A 12,438-nucleotide genomic window follows, 5' to 3' on the forward strand; every position below is an offset into this window, starting at 1 on the left:
TGACGCTCACTTTGTGCCCTGTGCTCTCATCTGGTAGAAAGCCTCCTGCTTTCAATGTAGACTCTACAAAGATATCACTAAAGTAATATTAAAGTACAAACAAAACACTGGCACTGAAAGGAACTACCTCGTATGCGGATGTGTTCCTTATGAAATAACTAAATGCAGTTACTCCAAGTGAAGTGGCTGAAGTAGGCTGACCCATTGCCCCATGCTGTATGCTGCATGGGCAGAAGAAGAGCAGGCCAATAGATGAACAGAGGCGGCTGAAAGCTCCTTATGCAAGTATATCATACATACAATTCTGGTAAAATCAAATGGTCTTGGGTAAACCCAAAAATAAAAACTGAAGCAGCAAAATGTATGGATTTTAGCATTACTCGTTCCAAAAAATCAAGGGCAAAGCTCTGGTCCATTTATTAGCCAATTGCTTTGCTTATTTTGAATGCTTGCTGACTATTTTTTACGTTTAACATAAGTTCGACGTCTATGAGCAATGCTAAGTGGTTGCAATTTCGTTTACACAGTTTGTCTCTAAAATGACCATATTACCTACAAACCATTTGATAGCATAAGACTCTGTTCTTAAGTTAACAGATAGTGAGATTCACAAGTTTCATAAGCCCACTAGCTCTTGCACTCCAATATTCTGATGCACACAGGTTCTTGAAGTCTTGCATGCGTATTGGGATATAAAAAATACAAGCCCCAGAATAGAAAGTAAAACCATGGATGACTTACTTGTGCATGGCACTATAAAACTACAAGCCTCTATAGTTCAACAAATGACACCATTGTTATAGGTCTGCAACTTTGGAGCATCCTCTAGTAAATGGCAGCAGGTGTAGTGGGCTTTCTGCCTCTGGGGGCAGACTGGAGGTAAAATACCAAACTTCCTACCTTGGGGTGGGGGCAGAGACACTTCTGGTGCCCCATATTTTGCCAGGGTAGGCCATCCTCAACCCAATATTCTTTTCATTTCCCTGGTTTATATTGGACTTTTTGCTCTCTTAGTACCCCCCAGATGGCAGACAGACAGTTTTACACATTTGGAGGTAGGGCATGACATGCCAGGATGGCAGCCCTACTTCTTTTATCTTTAAAGAGTAGCCCTGGTGATCTTGTGGGTCTTCTACCTCACCGCTGGGGAGGGGTGAACTGGGGCTGACTCCCCCTGAATAGATCCCTCAGGGGGGAAGAAAGACTTCATTTTTAGGTCTCGCATAGGGCAGCGCATGCGCTGCCTCTCCGAGGCATTAAGTAATTAGTATGTTGGGTGAAACTCCACCCATTGCGTTTATATTTGTATTTTGGCTTGCCATTGGTTAAATCTGGCATTGCTCTTTTTATGTAGCTCATTGATTGGCTGGTGGTCTGAAACGTCACTTCGTTTTTCTTCCGTTTTGCAGGAAGCAGCACTGACCAACTACAGTTTAGTTCCGCTGCTCGGGGTTATCTACTCATTTAGGGACTACTTCCTTGTTTATTTTCCACCACCAGCTGCCGAGTTTGGAAGTGTTGGCTTTAACGTAATGTTCCGTGATTGTGGGCGAATCAGTTCATCCGCCGCCGCTAGTTTATAGTCACTGCTGCTCTCTGAGCTTTGATGTAACCACGATGACTCACGAGAGAGGAATTGTGTTGATTGTAAACCCACTTTTTTGTTTCGTAGCTCTTGCTTTTTTTATTTACCTTCACACTATTCAGCGCGGCGCCCATTTCACGAGCGCCGTGCTTTCAACTTTAAAGCTCCATCTCCCCGTAGGGTGCCGTTCCTCCCACCACCAAACACAGGTTGCCTGTGGAACTCCCCTCCCACCCCTGCTGCCAGGTTAAGGAGTTCATCAGCGACCCGGTTCAGACTCTTCCGCTATGTTTAGTTTGCAGTTTGGACGATGCATTTCTCCGTAGGGTGCCCTCACTTCCACCACTTAAAACAGACTGCCTGGTTAAAAGCACCTCCCTCCCCCCTCTCCCGCTGCCGGGTTAAGGAGACTGCCCTTTCGTCATCAGCTGGGCTCCGCCTCTCCCGGGATCACCTCTTCAGCTGCAAAAGCCACGGTGATCAGCCGCTGAGCCTGCCTCAGACCTGCCCCCCTCCCCTCCTTCTCTGCAGCTGCCCACAACATCTGAAACAGTTGTTGCCGGCAGGAACTCTGTACAGTATTGGATTAACCCCATGCTGCTTTTTTTCTTTTTTCTTTTATTTATTATTTTTGCTTAGTAATCGCTGAAATTATTTATTTTTTCACTCCCTACGGTTTCACTAAAGAGACTTTGGGCCGAGTTTTCTTTAACAAAAGTAAACAAATAAGTGATTTAATCCCACCCCTACCAGCCCTTTAAAAACAATCCGTATTTACATTTTAGATATTCATTGGCATTTGCTTGTTGCACGCAACGTTCCGGCCATTTCAAGTAAGTTGCGCTGGTTATTACGATATTATTTCGTACAACGAGGGGCCTGCCACCGACAATGTCATACTGAATATTTGTTCACTGAAAACTAATTGCATTCACTGTCTGCGCCTGCTGAGAGCCAGAATAGTTTCTTCAAACTACAGTTCTCACTGTCTGTTCTGTCAGTATCATTTTATACATGATACGGAATTGTATTTGAGCCGACCACTCCTTGATTTAATGCAGGCCCGAGCACTGCGGAATAGGTATTGTCAAACCTATTCCTCTCTGATTTAGTAATTCGTTATTACCAAATATAAACCCACCATCTGGCTTGTCTCTGACCTTTACGTGATTGTTCTTTTAAGAAAGCACATTAAGCAGCAGATTGTGGTATGTCTCTGTTTGAAGGCCTTTATAAAAATAAAAAAAATATACTGAATGATCGTGATTATTCACAATTTAGCAAAACACATCTAACATTGTATCAGAAAGCTGCTTCCTTAGGTTAAGTATTAGCAGCATAACAAAGTCAATCAGACATTTTATTATATCTAGTTTCTTAAATAAAACATCTCAAAGTCCAGTTTCAGTTTAGGCAGTTTGAAATGCTTGAAAAAAATGAAATAATTAACTGAAAAAAGTCACGCATTTGCAACAAAGACCACCCATGAAACTGCAATTGGAATTGTTAGCAGTCTTTTGATTTGTGCAGTATAACGTCTTTTGATATGAATGTTTAATGAAATGAAATACCAGCATTTGTAAAGGGCACAGCTACCACCGGAGAGGTGTCCCAGTGCTGGGGGCCGTCAAGAAGATTAAGCAAGCTATTGCCCAAAGTCACATGGTGCTGGGCTAACCTGCCACCAATGCTCGAACTGTAAACCCCATGGTCCGGAGTCAGTCACCCTGGCTGCTGCGCCAAACCTCTTCCCTAAATGTTATCACTTTGGTTCCCTTCAGTGTTTTCATACACGGTACATGATGCGGTTGTAGATTGCCATGTTTCAGAGCCTCCCCTGGTGATCTCTTTGAGACTGATTTACATGGGCAGACCCATGGGTGGGTACATACTGTAGAATGACAGGTAAAATTCTGTTTTTCTAGTGATTGCTGGTTTTAAAACGAGTCACATTTAGAAGAGCTCTGGTCAGCTAAGCGAATGCATGTTACATTGCCAGTATCCAGAAGGCATCTGAACTTATTTCATTTTTAACGCGGCAATGTATGAATTGTAATGCACCAAATCCTGATAGGGTTGGTTGTTTCGAAACTGTGCGCATTTAAGTTATTTGAGATTTTTAGACAGCTATTGGCATTGTAAATAACAAAGCCTTTTATTTGTGTTTTAAAAACCTGAAAGCTTGCACCGCTTGCAGGTTTTCAAAACACATATATAAAAGGCATTGTCATTTACAATGCCAATATCTCAAACTCTCGTAAATGCGAGACCTATTGCATTGCAAATGCTTGTTTGAGATGGATATCTTATGATTGCCCAAGCCTGCCAAACTATCCCTGGTGTCTAGTGGGTGGATACTTGCTTGGGGATTGTGGTTCTATGGCAACCTCCAAGCAGGGATCCACTATGGAGAGTGAGCGCTGGAAAGGGGACACTATTATGCCCCAAAATACCGATAAATGTGAAAGCAGAACATGCCTTCCAAAGTCCTCTGCTTTCATTTTTGTTACTGTGACATCAGCACACTGTGTGTGCTGAGTGTCACAGTAACAAAACAAAAACAAAAAGATTTATAATACGAAGGAAGCTCTTCCACCGCATCCTGAATTTATTTTTTCAAAGAAAATCCTTCTGGTGCTTGAGCAAGAAGGATTTAGCAGTACATTTGACAAATCGTTTAGGTCAAGTGCCCTACAAACCTAATACATTTGGCGTGAAGGGTTTGTCATCCATACTTAATAGGTATTGGCTACCAACTAAAGCTGTCTCAAGCCAGACAGAAAAATAAATAAAGGGGATGTAAACAAAAACTAGAACAATCTTGTAATATTATTATTTCCATCTGTCATTTACATATTTTTGTAGAAAAAAAGACTACACTGGACATGGAAGGGAAGCACTGAATAGACCAGAGCTAAGCTGAAGACAACAGTTCAAGGGCTTTGTATCATGATTTACCAGGAAAGGAGAGCACTGCTTGTGTATGTTTGTATGTGGCAGAAGATTATATGTTTCTGCATGGCATTCTATTTAAAAACATTGCTGAATATTGCTGATCTCTGTCTAGAGTGGCATAGTGGGCATAAAATATTGGGCTGGAATGTTGCCCAGGCAACTGTCTGTGGGCTGAGGATTTTGGTGAGCATTGCAACCATCTCTATGTCTTTCTGAAAAAACACATTAAATCTAGGTCGGCCACACCTAGAGCAAGAAAATGGAATTGCTTGATTGAAGACTGTCTGGCGGGCCAGTACTGAAGAGCAAACGGACCTGGAGCTGCCAAAAGTCCCAGGTTAAACAGGACAAAATTCCCCATTATTGAACCAACAGAGTTGAAAACAAAACAGATTGAGGATGCACAGCTGAGTGAACACAAACTCAAGAGCGGGAGTAGTCAGTGGCGGCCGCTATGTAGCAAGGTGGCGAGGCTGGGGGTAGAGGTGGAGGTAAATGGAAAAAAAGGGAAAACAGCCACTTATCTGCACGCCGGCCGCTTCCTTCGGTCCTCTTCGGTGGAGTCCAGGAGCAGGAAGAAAGCAGGCACCAGGAAGCATCCAGGCCCCCAGAATCTCCTAGCCAATCACAACAATGCGTTACAGCAGCACTGTGATTGGTCTGAGCGTCATGGTTCCGCACTCAGACAGGGGCTGGGAGGCTGGGCATGTTCTTCACCCAGGCTGTGTATTGCAGGCGGAGAACATGCAAACTGCGCATGGCTGTTTGACCAGCTCAAATCGTCATGCATAGTTAAGAGTTCCACCACTCCTTCCACTGTTCCTGTGATGTCCAGCCCCACCCCACCACTAACCAGTTGAGCCAGAAACGGAAAACTAAAATAATAATAAAGTTGAATTATTATCATTTTATTTTTCCTTTTTTAACTGCTCACAGAGCAGTGGGACGACGCTCCTCCGCCTTAGCGGAGGAGCCTCCCCTGGGGGTAGAGTGCAACTAGAGTAACACAGAACAGTGAGGTAGGATAGCATCACAAGAGTACTTTATCAAGAATTCACATGTGGTGTATAGTTATAATTTCTTGTACATACCTGAGTTACTGCCCGTCTCATAGTCTTAAATGCCCCTCTTTCCAAAGTATTCAGATAAATTGAGGAGAAAAGCCGCATTTGGGGTAGGGAGTAGGTATTATATTGGATAAATATATGGACAGATTCAATACACCACATAAAGGAGACTAGGTGAAGTGTTCAGGATACAAAGGAGAGGATTTAAAGGGCCTGCCAGCCAAATAATGCACTTCTTCTGGGCCATTGGTCCATCTCTCTCGCTGTTACTACAAGAAATGGAGAAACCATCTCATTTAGGCACTGGGTCAACAAGGTGGGCATAATCATATCAATCAGGCAAATCAAAGTAGAAGCATTTCCAGGTATAGCAAGGGTCATGTTAGGTAGACTACTTAGGCTACCTTATGGGTGCAGGTTGCCATAGTGGGCTCGAGAACCTTAGGAATTATTACTTTCTTCTCATCATTCCAAATATGTAGGGATAGTTGGCTGCTTCCCCCTACCTGCTATGGCCCCACTACCTGCCAGTGGTCTCTGCTATGCAGTACATGGGTGGCAGAGATGTAACTAGTTGTAGCACCATTTCAACAATCATTTCAATCATATTAGGCCAGTGTTGAAGGTAGGAAGAAGCCACAGCTCCTTTCACAAAAGTATGCATTGTGAAATGGATGAACAATTCTCCCATGTTTAGGTCCTGTATGACAGCAGTCCCAACATGTGAGAGGAGCTTGTTCTTAGTATTAAAGGGGGTTTTAATATATGAATTCATCCAATGCTTTGTTTCAGTTTCAATCTGTTCCTGAGCAGGAATCATTTACCCACAATACTCTCTCCATCTATCTGAATTAGGAGTATCACATCAATGCAGAACATTCTTTGACTCTTTCTTGGTCCTCATAATATACTTCCCTCCAAGCAAAAAGATACCCTTTGAGTGACTGTTCACACTTTACAAATTCCTTAACATAGAGTAGAAAAATCATTAGTGCAACACTGGTGCTAGTGGGGAAAGTCTAACCAACCCAAATTAAGCTTGTATGTTCAATTAAAAATGTTATCCACTCTCAGTATTAGTTAGTATTCAATAGGACAGGTTTGATAGTTTACAAAGCTCTGCTTGACCTCAAACCTGAAAATTGCAGGACCAGACTAACCTCCTGTCTTCTGATATAACTAAAACCAGGGTAGCGGTAGTGTGCGTATATACTGAATCAAAAATGCGGATCAAGCTCTAGCTTCCTACCTTGGGGGATTTATTATTATTAAAGAGCTAGTTCGTAAAACTTTAACTTTCTGTTACTGCTGGTCTACAGCACTACTTTCTTGTAAAGGCTCCACAGCTACTGCAAGATAAGCACCTTATGTCTGGCCTGCATCTCAATTATTAGCACACTTTATTGCATTTAATGAGTCATTTGCAATGCCTTAATGCCTTCTTGAAGATTGGCAAATATATACTGACATTTTGTAAAAAATTTATGGTCGCTACCTCAAATGAAACTACAGAACAGTGGATGAAATATTAAAATATTGTAGCATGAGGCAGTAACGAGTCACTGTAACAATGCTGTCACTAACAGGGAACAACCTGAGAATACACCCTCACTGTATCCCAAGAAATCTTTTCTGGGCACATCTTTAACAATGCAAAATAAATCACCCATTAAAAATGTAATGAGCCACTGGGACCTTAAACAAAAATATACCCCTCCACCTGAGACGTGGGGAAATGACACATCTGTGCCCATTTGAAATCTCGTTCTCCTCAATCAGGAAATAGGGCAGGGCCAGAGGCGAAGCCATCTACTCTTTCTTTTCCTGCAAAGAACACTTTGTCATATAACACTTATGAGTATGTGCAATGCAAATATGTGAGCAGCTCAATTGAATACCTAGGAAGAGCCTATGTCTACCAATTACCAGAAAATAACCAACAATTCCCAGTCAAAATTCTGGATCATCAGTACATATGGGCTAGGGTATTCTTCTATTTCCCAAAACAACAGTGGACATTACTGAGGACATGAAAAACCTATGCTTTCCCTATCTTGTTGTTAAATACACCAACTAAGGCAGACAAGGTATTTGATTCTGTTCTGCCTGATTATTCAACTTCAACCAAAGGCTAATAGCATTTATTATGTTCTGGTCATCAGTTATCACTGAGGTAAGAAGAAAAACCCAACCAATCTCTCAATTAAAGGCTGTACATTCAAAATATGAATTGGAGTAAAATCCAGCCAAAAGTGTTCACTCTAGGATCATAACAATTGTAGACCCTCGCTAGTTCTTTGTTAGCATTTCCCACCAAAACCCTGGCAATCCTCAAATGACAGCTGCCAAAGCTCTCAAATTAATAGTGTGCCTAATTGTGCTTAACTATAAGCTTACTCTCAAGGAGGTCAATAAATGATTTACTGAAGATCTATTTTAAAGAACGTAGGGAAGGGGCACTGGAAATAAGCTGAAAAATCAGTTTCCTGCAAAACACGTTTTTTGCTACACACACTCCTAGGGTTACAAGCTAGCCTTCCTCAGGGCAAAAAATCACACTTGCAGACCTGCGTCATGGGGCTGAACATTTCACTAATCAACCCTTTCAAATCTAAAAGAAAAGATTGCCCCAAATCTAGCACATCAGGTTCCATTCCCCTAAAAAGGTCTCTCCTAGTGGGCTTTTCTGCAAACAATATTATTTTAGTCAAAAAGAACAATAATCACCCACCTGTCCATTAGAAAATTATGCCCCGCAGTGGCACTTTGGCAATCACTACCCAACCAGTTTAACATCATCTAAAAGTTTAATATTAAAATATATTTTTTTCTTCATGATAGCTCACCCTCCTATGAAATTATGGATTCTGAAGGTCACCAACCTAGGATCAGAATCCCAAAACATGAAATCATGGGTCCACTTCTAAAAGAAGCTACAACTAATTCTGATAACTTAGCAAACTACACACAAATTGTGAGCAAATCATAAATTACTAATGTACTGAAAACAGTCGTATCCAGTCAACCCTCCACCATTTTCATTTAGAACTCAGTCACGATTCAAGTCTGTTATTCCATATGGCATTTTTCTGGTGGGCTGGAGCCATCAGAGGACAGTTATGAAAGACGGATGTCACTGATGGAGAATCTGTCACTTTTCCTAGCTCCCTAAGACTATCTGAAGTAGGCACAAGGGGCTTCGAGAGGGAGGGAGAGGGGAATAGAAAGACAGAGAAATCAAGCAAACGGAGGGAGAAAAGAGAGGAGAGAAGAGAAGGGGAGAGAGAATAGATGAAGGGAAAAGGGAGATAGAGAGTGGAAAGGAAGGAAACAGGGCTGGTTTGAACATTTATGCCAGGGCTGCTTTTGGATCCCCAGTCTGGACTGGGCTACTGAAAAGAAAAGAACACATATTCAGCAACCAAGGTCAAGGCAAACCATGTACCCTATATCTGTTAGACCAGTCAGCAGCAGCAGATTTACCAAAATGGAGCACTCAAATACCTGAACAACATAAGCAAGTACTGGGGCTATGATAATCAGATTCTGCTTTATGGGAACCGGCGATCACTTTACATTGTTGCTAAAGACCCTTCATTCAATTTCCAATAAGAGAAAACCTGCACTTCAAGACATTCCTCCTGGTATACAAGGCATGGCATGGCCACACACCAGGTTACACCTCCAAGAAATTGCTCCCTGGTCAGCTATCCACATATCTATAGGCCGTAAACCTCATCTCAAGTTAACCTCCAAGAATCTGCTAGAATGCTATACTGAAATACCATTTGGTATGGTTCTCTCTTCTAAATCTGCTTAAATTCATCACATTTCTATCTTGCAGAGGCAGGCACAGAAAAATGTCTCCAAGACGTATGCTTATTTGGGTCCAAAGGCATCTTAGTTCACCAGTGAAGAATGATTTACTGTGCCCATGCCAGAATTGGGCACCTGAAATGATCCATCCTGGAGTCATGATCTTTTGTACTTTTCCACCTTTTTTACTCAGACAGCACTAAATTTCCATACAAGCAGCAGGGAAGCTGGGGGCGTGGCCGAGCTGGCGGCAAAGATGGCCACCAGCGAGTAAAGCTCCGGAGATCGGCCGGCCTCATCTGCGATTCCCGCATGAGGCAGCCCGCTCATTCACGACTGCAGTGGCATTCCTGGCGGCGGAGGAGCTGCGGCGCGGGATGATTCCATTCCCCGACGCCAGCACTCGCGATTTGTGAGGACACACCGTGTTGGGGGAGGAGCGGCCTGCGCCGGTGCGGCCTGCTCCGACGTCCCGGCAGACCATGCCTCGCTCCTGCCGGGTGAAGATCGCCGTCGGCATGATGAAGATCTGAGCCAGGTGAGTCGGGCTGTGGCTGCGCGCTCCCCCCCCCCGCTGCGGCCGCTGGGTCTGCTGCTCTGCCCCGCTCCTGCGACGTGAGAGGGGACTGGGCCCTGGTCCTTCACCTCTGGGGCTGTGTGCTGGTCTGGGGCTTCGGTTGCGGTGTGTGGGGGCGGTGGCTGCGTGCCTGGCTGCACCCTGGAGCGGCGAGGGCCCCACCTGCCTGCTGACCTACCCTGAAGCGCTCTAGGCCCTGGCTGAGGCCTCACTTCGCTCCGGGCTGCAGACACGCACTTTCTATGCTGTTACCACAGGATACACCACCATTGATGCGGGGTATGTTGCATCGCTCCGTACATACTCCCTTCCCCCCCACCGGCACTGGTGACCACCGGCTTTCCGCAGCACCCTCTCTTTCCTGAATGACAGAGACTTCGCCATTTTGGGTGCCCTGGCCAATGAGGCGCAGACCTTGACGCGAACACTCCTTCGTACCAGCCTGCCACGCTTGCTGGCCTGGAGGATCCGGGGCTCACACAGAGTAGATTGCTGGCCCTCTGTTAGTGTGTCCTGCATTTTTGCCTGTACCCCCCCGCCTCTCTCTCACCCTCCACTCACGTAATGGGCTGCAAAGATCCCAGGCAAAGAACTCTGCCTTTTAAAAAAGCTGCTACAGGTGTGCCATCTCAAGATCTAGCCATGGCGGAGGGGGCACCAGCTGGAGATGAGGGCAGGCTTCAAGGCGCTGGACTCCCGCTTCGACTCCCTGGACCAGACAATTGCATCCCTGGGCGCCAAAGTACAGGGCCACGACAGGCGACTTGATGTGGCGGAGGCTCGGGTTTCTGATCTGGAAGATGGGTTGGCTCAGTCCTCAAAGCGTCTGGAGCGGGCAGAACGTCTTCTCAAGGAACTAGCCATTAAAAATGAGGACTTGGAAGCCAGTGGACGACGAAACAACGTCCGCATTATGGGGGTCCCGGAGACGACATACACAGGCTGCATGGACCTCTTTGTAGAGAAGTTACTTACAGACTTATTTGGCAGCGAGGCCTTCACGCCTGGCTTTGTGGTAGAGAGAGCGCACAGATCGCTGGGTCCCAGGCCCAACCCAGGCCTCCCGCCTAGACCCATAATTGCGCGCCTCCTGAATTTCAGGGACCGAGACTCCACGCTCCATCTGGCAAGAGAGCGAGGCACGGTTGAATGGCAGGGGTCCAAGTTGGCATTCTATCCAGACTTTACTCCGATGGTCCAGGAGGCGCGCCGCAAATTCCAGGGAGTCAAGTCAACGCTACGCAATCTTGGCCTTAAATATGGTATGCTATACCCCGCGAGACTCAAGGTAGATGTGGACGGCAGGTCTCGTATATTTGATGCCCCAGCGGAGGTCCAGGAATTCTGTCGCACTTACAAGGCGCGGAACTCTCACTCATCGAGGAGTGGGGCGCATGCCTCCCCGCCACATAGCGGCTCTGATGCTAGTGGGGACCTATTTTCAAACACTGGTGCTGGGTGAGGGTTCACTGCACGACATGGGTTAATTTCAGTTTGCTAAATGAGAATTTGCATTGTTAATATTGATGTTTGCTTTACAGATACATATAATCAAATAATGTTACCTCTGACACCATAGATGGTACAAACTTGAGCTTACCAGATAGGTTTTTTATTTACCCCTGGGTTGCAATTAAATGCGAGTCTATTATATGTATTCCATCAAGACATGTTGTTCCTATGCAGCGCCTACTTAAACAGTTACTAGGTGCTCAATACAATTTGCAATACATTCAAAAACGGAAAAAGGAAAAAGTACAAAAAGAAATACATAAACACAAACTTACATATGTACACAATAACAAATAAATTGTGTGGTCAACACGAAAGAGATACTTATACACTTTAACAACCATCAAGTTCTAAGAGTTTGTGTGCAAAGGAAAGTCCTACGCTCTTCTTAAACGGGAGTTCAGGGACTCCTTTTCATGAGGTCCTCACAGTACAATATTCTTTTTAAATGCCAAAAAGAAAATGGGAGGTGGCCTCTGAGTCTAGAAACCAGGTCTGCAAGACCGTATTAAATGATTTGCAGGTAGTCGCAACGACTTGACTTCGATTTGTTCTGGGTTCTCTTAGGCTCGCCTCATCATGAAAATAACCAACGCGTTTCGACCTTCTGCATGGCACTTCTTATCTCAGAGGTCTTCATCAGGGTAGAAATATTTATACGAAGGACTGGTGATATCACTTCTGTATTCAAAGGATTACAAGTTTGTACCATCTATGGTGTCAGAGGTAACATTATTTGATTATATTATTGGGATTCCTACCTATGTACTCCTTAACAGAATCATTCCCCTGTTTTTTATAGTTGCTTTACAGATGTGGCACCAGGCCAGTTCGATTCTGGATTGCCGCCCCCCCTGGTGTATCCGTTAAGTTGGTTTATCTCCACTTTGGGCCCACTTTTTGGATCGCACCGGTCTGCTCGGTGC

General features: G+C 44.5%; 1 protein-coding gene across 1 annotated transcript in view; it reads right to left on the reverse strand.

Moving 5' to 3' along the window:
- ATP8B4 (ATPase phospholipid transporting 8B4 (putative)) overlaps positions 1–12,438 on the reverse strand; it is a 3,731,093-nt gene that overhangs the window by 2,455,556 nt on the left and 1,263,099 nt on the right. The gene's annotated exons all lie outside the window — the stretch shown is intronic.

This window comes from Triturus cristatus, chromosome 3_1 (assembly GCF_964204655.1).
Source record: "Triturus cristatus chromosome 3_1, aTriCri1.1, whole genome shotgun sequence".
NCBI classification, from domain to species: domain Eukaryota; kingdom Metazoa; phylum Chordata; class Amphibia; order Caudata; family Salamandridae; genus Triturus; species Triturus cristatus.